Source organism: Amborella trichopoda, chromosome 7, assembly GCF_054954075.1.
Source record: "Amborella trichopoda isolate Santa Cruz 75 chromosome 7, AtrichopodaSantaCruz75HAP2 v2.0, whole genome shotgun sequence".
Lineage (NCBI taxonomy): Eukaryota > Viridiplantae > Streptophyta > Magnoliopsida > Amborellales > Amborellaceae > Amborella > Amborella trichopoda.
The window spans coordinates 10098298-10105221 of NC_142342.1; the positions used below are offsets into that span (position 1 = coordinate 10098298).

Sequence of the window (6924 nt, forward strand, 5' to 3'; positions counted from 1 at the left end):
TTTTATAGTTTTACTAACGTGGCCATTATCCATAAATTCCTCCATCATATCCCATAAATCATTCTTTAATAGTCCCCAAAAGTTATGAAAAAATATGAGAAGGAAGTCATTAGGCCCTGGAGACTTGTCTCTAGACAGATTGAAAACTGCTACTTTCAATTCATCCATTGAAATGGGTCTCTCAAGCTCTCTTACATCATGTTCATTCAAAGTCTAAAAAGGTACCCTCCTTTTGCAAACACCAAAGGAATTTTCACAAGAAAAATATTATTGATAATGCTGGACTATCTTATTTTCCCACCCAACCACATCATCTTTGTTAACATCATCAAAGTGGATATTTGAAATATCATTCTATCTTCTCTTACCATTCGCAATCACATGAAAGAAACCGGTATTATTATTTATGCAAATAATTATTAAGCTCGTTCTTCTCCACCAATAACTCTTCTGTAAGAACGCCATTAATTTGAATTTGCTGCTCAATTTGAGTAATACTTTGAATGGTTCCTCAATTTTATTTTTCAGATAAAATCTAGTATTTTCTACCATTCAATCAGCTTATATTTCACATTAAGTAATTTTATGTGCATTTTACATCCACACATGTCAATCACCATAATATTCTCCAAAATCTGTTTAATGAGATTTCCTCACATCGGTCTCATTGAGCCATACAATATCCATCCTAAAGGTCTCGACCCTAGAAACACATTGGACATGTTTAACCAGAAAGGGTGATTGTTAGAGGACAACTTTAAAAGTGAATTACATTTACCAAAGGAAATTTTCTTTCCCATTGTACAGACACCAAGAATCTATCCAACTTACTCACTACCAAGTAAAGCAAACCATTATTAAACCATGTGAAGTGACTCTCATTCACAGGCAAATCCATCATATCATTGTGAAGTTATTTAAAAATCTCATATGAGTCATATGGGATGTTAGAAGATGTCTCATTAGGCCTCCTTATGAGATTGAAATCCCTCCCCAGACAAGCAGGCAAATCAAAATTAGCAATAACATAATTCAAATCTTTTAAAAACTCTTCTTTGAGAGTGCCCACATTAGGCCATACACATTAAAAAGCCACCATCTAAATTTTGAAATAGGCCCCTAAAAACCAATCCTCAAAGCCTTATCTTTTTTAACAATTTCAACACTATTTAGAACATAAGGGTCAAAATGTCCACAAACCCCCCTGAAGCACCATTGAAATCCAACCCACAAAATTGAACATAATTTAATCGCCATAAACCCCTTAAATCACGAAGAGAAGGACTAGGCATTTTAGTTTTTGCAATATTACAACGTCATAACTAAATTTGGAAGCCAAAAAATGAACCTCATTTTTTCTTCATTGCTCGTCTGGTCCTCTCGCATTCCAACTAAGGATCTTCATGGGAAAGTTGAGGAAAATGCTCACAAAGCAGTGTCTTCCACACTAGTCGACGAGTCTCAAGGTGCAGTAGATGACACCGAAGGCTCTTCAGAAATTTCATTTCGTTGTCATTGTTGATGATGATCACACCACCATTATTCTGAGTACTACTGGTAGCAAACCTTCGAGCAGTGAGCCGGGCAGAAGACTGAGTGGGCTTGGAAATGAGTTTAGCTTCCCCTTTGTTTTCAACTTCATTGTGCATACTTATTTACACATTCTTTTTTGCCTTCTCCTCCATCTTACCTTTCTGGATGATCTGTTTTATGGCCTGGTCCACAACATCCAAAGGGGTAAGAAAGGAAACCCCCATATCATCCAACATTTTGCTAGTTGATTCCTGGCTACATTCGATATCATTGTCCGCACTATCCTCTTGATTCCCAGACTCTAGTGATCAGTTTGCTCCATCATAGATTCAGTAGGCAAAAAATTCAGAGGAACATTCATAGCTTCTTCATTACAATTTTCCATCTCATAGTTGTGCTCCAGAGAAACGAGATTAGGCCCACTCACCAACAATCTCAGAAGCAGGCTGTGGGTCTGAAACCACCACTTATCTCTTCTAAATTTTCAGGCAACTTCCTAACAGTTGTTCCGCCATTTTTGGCATTTTTCATAGCCATTCTAAACAGTAGATAACACCTTTGCACCATTGCTTGCTGCAATGAATTCCAAGAAACAGCAAATGAAATCACAATCTGTAAAAACAAAGTGACTTACAAAGATTTCAATGAGCGTCCAGATTTTTCTCTTCTCCAAGAAACTGCCTTCACATCAAAGGTAACTTTCTATATTTGCAGGGAGCCACCTGCACATTTCATTAAGACAAGTGGTTTAAAAAACGGATCGGTGCCCCTGAACCCCAAAAACCCATTTGGACCGGTGAATCGACATTTCAGATCGGGAATGGGGGGAAATCAACAATTTTGTCTCAAAAAATCTTTAAAAAATCACTAAAAATCTTTAAAAATAGCATTATTTTAATTTCTACAAGAATTTAGGAGTGGTGCATTACATATTTTCATTACTTTGTAAAAATAGGTGATTACTGAGACATTGTTTTTCTATTTGGATATCTGTATAATTAAAATAAATAAATAAATAAATAAAATATAAGACTTGGTTATCATGTAATTAGTATAATTATTAATTACATTATTATAATAAACGTGATTCAAAAAACAAATGTATGACCCTCACAAATAAATAAATCTAATCTAATAATTAGTGTGGATAGGAATATAGAATTTAGAAATATAAATTTACAATAATATTTTAATAAAATTAAAAAAAATAAAACAAATTTATACTTGCAATGTGAGGTAACTAGTTACAAACACTTCCATACTATAAGATTAAAAAAATTAATTTCCTACAATTAGTATCACATCAAAGTATCAAAAATATATATTAATTCGTTTTACTCATCCAAATTTATTACCATCTAACTAACTATAATAATATATATTGAAATTGAAGTTGTTGGTTTATAACTTTATATTTTATAATTATTTTATTATACAAATAAAAATACAAAAAGGCTTATAATATCATCTAATTTAAAAAATCTTATTTACAGTTATAAGAAAAAATAATAAATTACAAAATTTATAATATAAATAAATTAATAAATAATAAATAATATTTGGTTATTAATAAATTAAAAAAATTTATATTTGCAATGTGGGATAATTGATAAAGCAACTTGAAATAAATTTTAAAGTGGTATGAGTTAGTGTTATTTTTTTCTCTTAAAATATCCTCAAAACTATTTTTTTTAATATTTAATAGACTAGAATTAGTATTATTTTTTTATTTTTTTAATATCTTATGAGCTAGTACTAATTTTTTAATCTTAATTAACTAATTAATTAATTATTAATCATATAATGAAATAATCCCATGAGATAATAGCCTAATAGAGTTTTTATGTTTTTTTTGAGCAAATAAATTTGAATTTTTTTGATAAAAGATAAAGATGATGTGCACGCAATTATTATTTTTAATAATAAATTTTTTTTTTATCGTCTTATTTAATTTTTGCCATCGGGCGCTTCTTACTCTTGATGGGTGTACATGAGCGTGCGTGCACCATCGCACTCCACTTTGTTGTGCTGGCAACCACCTACACCATCGGCTGCTTTTTAAAATTGATTATCGCATCGTACACCATCGGGAGATAATTTACCCCACATCGAAGCCTTGTGGGAAACACCAGTACTATAAATAATCAAATATGCAGCGGCCTTTTAAGCCGTCCCCATGAGGCGTGTGCGTGTTGTGCATGCCAACGTAGCGCCCATGAGGCCATGCGTGTGTGTGTTGTGCATGCCAACGTAGCGCTTATGTTTAGGACTCGACGTTTTTGGCGTATTTCACTTGAATTGAATCAACATAAGGTGATCGATGACTTGTGGTGTATTTCATTTCAATTTAATTGACTTGTGGCGTATTTTACTTCACTTGAATTTGAATTGAATCAACACAAGGTGATCGATGACTTGTGGTGTATTTCACTTCACTTGAATTTGAATCAACACGAGGTGATCGAGAATCAACACAAGGTGATCGATGACTTGTGGTGTATTTCACTTCACTTGAATTTGAATCAACACGAGGTGATCGATGACGTTTTTGACGTATTTCACTTGAATTTGAATCAACACAAAGTGATCGATGACTTGTGGTGTATTTCACTTCACTTGAATTTGAATCAACAAGAGGTGATCGATGATTTGTGGTGTATTTCACTTCACTTGAATTTTGAATCGAATCAACACAAGGTGATCGATGACTTGTGGTGTATTTCACTTGAATTTAAATGATTTTAGATGACTTGTGGTGTATTTCACTTGAATTTAAATGATTTTAGATGACTTGTGGCGTATTTCAATTGAATTTAAATGATTTTAGATGACTTGTGGCGTATTTCACTTGAATTTAAATGATTTTAGATTGACTTGTGGCGTATTTCACTTGAATTTAAATGATTTTAGATGACTTGTGGCGTATTTCACTTGAATTTAAATCAACAACTCATTGGAGATCGATTTTAGATGACTTGGCGTATTTCACTTGAATTTGAATCAACACAAGGTGATCGATGACTTGTGGTGTATTTCACTTGTGTCGATCGATGACTTGTGGTGTATTTCACTTGAATTTAAATGATTTTAGATGACTTGTGGGTAGTACACTTGTGGTGTATTTCACTTGAATTTAAATGATTTTAGATGACTTGTGGCGTATTTCACTTGAATTTAAATGATTTTAGATGACTTGTAGTGTATTTCACTTGAATTTAAATCAACAACTCATTGGAGATCGAGTTTAGATGACTTGGCGTATTTCATTTGAATTTGATTTCGACTCGGGTGATTTTAGATGACTTGTGGTGATCGATGACTTGTGGCGTATTTCACTTGAATTTAAATGATTTTAGATGACTTGTGACGTATTCCACTTGACTTTAAATGATTTTAGATGACTTGTGGTGTATTTCACTTGAATTTGAAACAACTCATTGGAGATTTTGAATCAACAACTCATTGGAGATCGATTTTAGATGACTTGGCGTATTTCACTTGAATTTGAATCAACACAAGTTGATTGATTTCGACTCGGGTGAGTATGTTGCAACTTGAATTGAATCAACACAAGTTGATTGATTTCGACTCGAGTGAATATGTTGGAACTTGGAGCATTTCACTTGAATTTGAATCAACACAAGGTACTCGATGACTTGGCGTATTTCACTTGAATTTGAATCAACACAAGTTGATTGATTTCTACTCGGGTGAGTATGTTGTAACTTGGAGTATTTCACTTGAATTTGAATCTACACAAAGTGATCGATGACTTGTGGTCTATTTCACTTGAATTTAAATGATTTTAGATGACTTGTGGCCTATTTCACTTGAATTTGAATCAACAACTCATTGGAGATCGATTTTAGATGACTTGGCATATTTCACTTGAATTTAAATCAACACAAGTTGATTGATTTCGACTCGGGTGAGTATGTTGTAACTTGGAGTATTTCTCTTGAATTTGAATCGAATTTGAATGAGATTTAGATGACTTGGCATATTTCACTTGAATTTGAATCGAATTTGAATCAACACAAGGTGATCGATTTTAGATGACTTGTGGCGTATTTCACTTGAATTTGAATCAACACAAGGTGATTTTTTAACTTGAATTTGAATCAACACAAGGTGATTTTTAACTTGAATTTGAATCAACACAAGGTGATTGATGGAGATCAATTTTAGATGACTTGGCATATTTCACTTGAATTTGAATCAACACAAGTTGATTGATTTCGACTTTGGTGAGTATGTTGCAACTCACCGATTTGATGGGTGAGTATGTTGCAACTCGCCGATTTGATTTTTAAAACATTGGTCTTAGATGTGGAGATGGTTCCTCGGGCCCCCCAAAATCATGATTCCAAGATCTTCCACAATCTTCAAACCCACAGTTTTCTAAAAGCTTAACATTCTTTAAAGGAGTTGAGTGACGGGTTAAGACACATCTCTTAAATGTGGAGATGGTTCCTCGGGCCCCCCAAAATCATGATTCCAAGATCTTCCAAAATCTTTAAGCCCACAGTCATTTAAAAGCTTAACATTCTTTAAAGGAGTAGAATGACGAGTTAAGACACATCTCTTAGATGTGCATCTCTTAGATGTGGAGATGGTTCCTCGGGGCCCCCAAAATCAGGATTCCAAGATCATCTAAAATCTTCATGCCCACAGTCTTTTAAAAGCTTAACATTCTTTAAAGGAGTAGAATGATCTTTATTGTCCAAAACGCCCCCACAAGAGATAACCATTTGACCTACCAAAAAGGTACAGATACCTTTGTCCTCTAAATCTTGGTTTAGTCATTTTATCATCTATGTTTGGAAACTTTTTGAAAGGAGAAGCACAAGATAAGGAAGAAGAAATCGAAGAGGAAGGGGCATTATTGGTAACTGACGATAAAGAGAAGGTTTCATTACGTCTTATCGCTTCCAAAAAATTTTAGGCGGGTCAAATTTTGAAATGCTTGACCTGGATGCACGTTGCGCTTTCTTAGCACGTTTGAAAAACTTGAGGGAAGATATGGACCCACTCCCAGGATTAGGGGCAGTGCCGTGAGACTATCGATCGTAGAGATCAGGCTTTTACTAGAACTGTGAGAACTCTGTAAATTTCTGTGTACCTCTCTATTGCCATGAATTCTTAAAGAAGGATGAAGGAGGCCGTTCTCCAACGTTCGGCTTCCTCTTAAAATCTCTGAGAAAACGTAGCCCTGTAATCTTGGGAAGTGGATAGTTACTTTCTAGCCGTTAGATAACGGCACTTTATCTCTCTAAGAAGCCTCTCTATTTTAGTGATAAACATTCAATTGTAAGAGAAAAAAATATTGCACGTTTAAAGACCCCATGGCCACACACACATACCAACAAGCACCACGTGTTCCTCCCAAAA

At 34.1% G+C, this 6924-nt stretch overlaps 1 long non-coding RNA gene across 1 annotated transcript; it reads right to left on the reverse strand.

Moving 5' to 3' along the window:
• Positions 1-1008: 1008 nt before the first annotated feature.
• On the reverse strand, positions 1009-3891 carry LOC148781247 (uncharacterized). Its single transcript, XR_016060032.1, has 2 exons — positions 3509-3891; positions 1009-2255 (listed from the first exon to the last, which is right to left on the reverse strand). It is a non-coding gene; the product is annotated as an uncharacterized LOC148781247 (long non-coding RNA).
• Positions 3892-6924: the final 3033 nt, after the last annotated feature.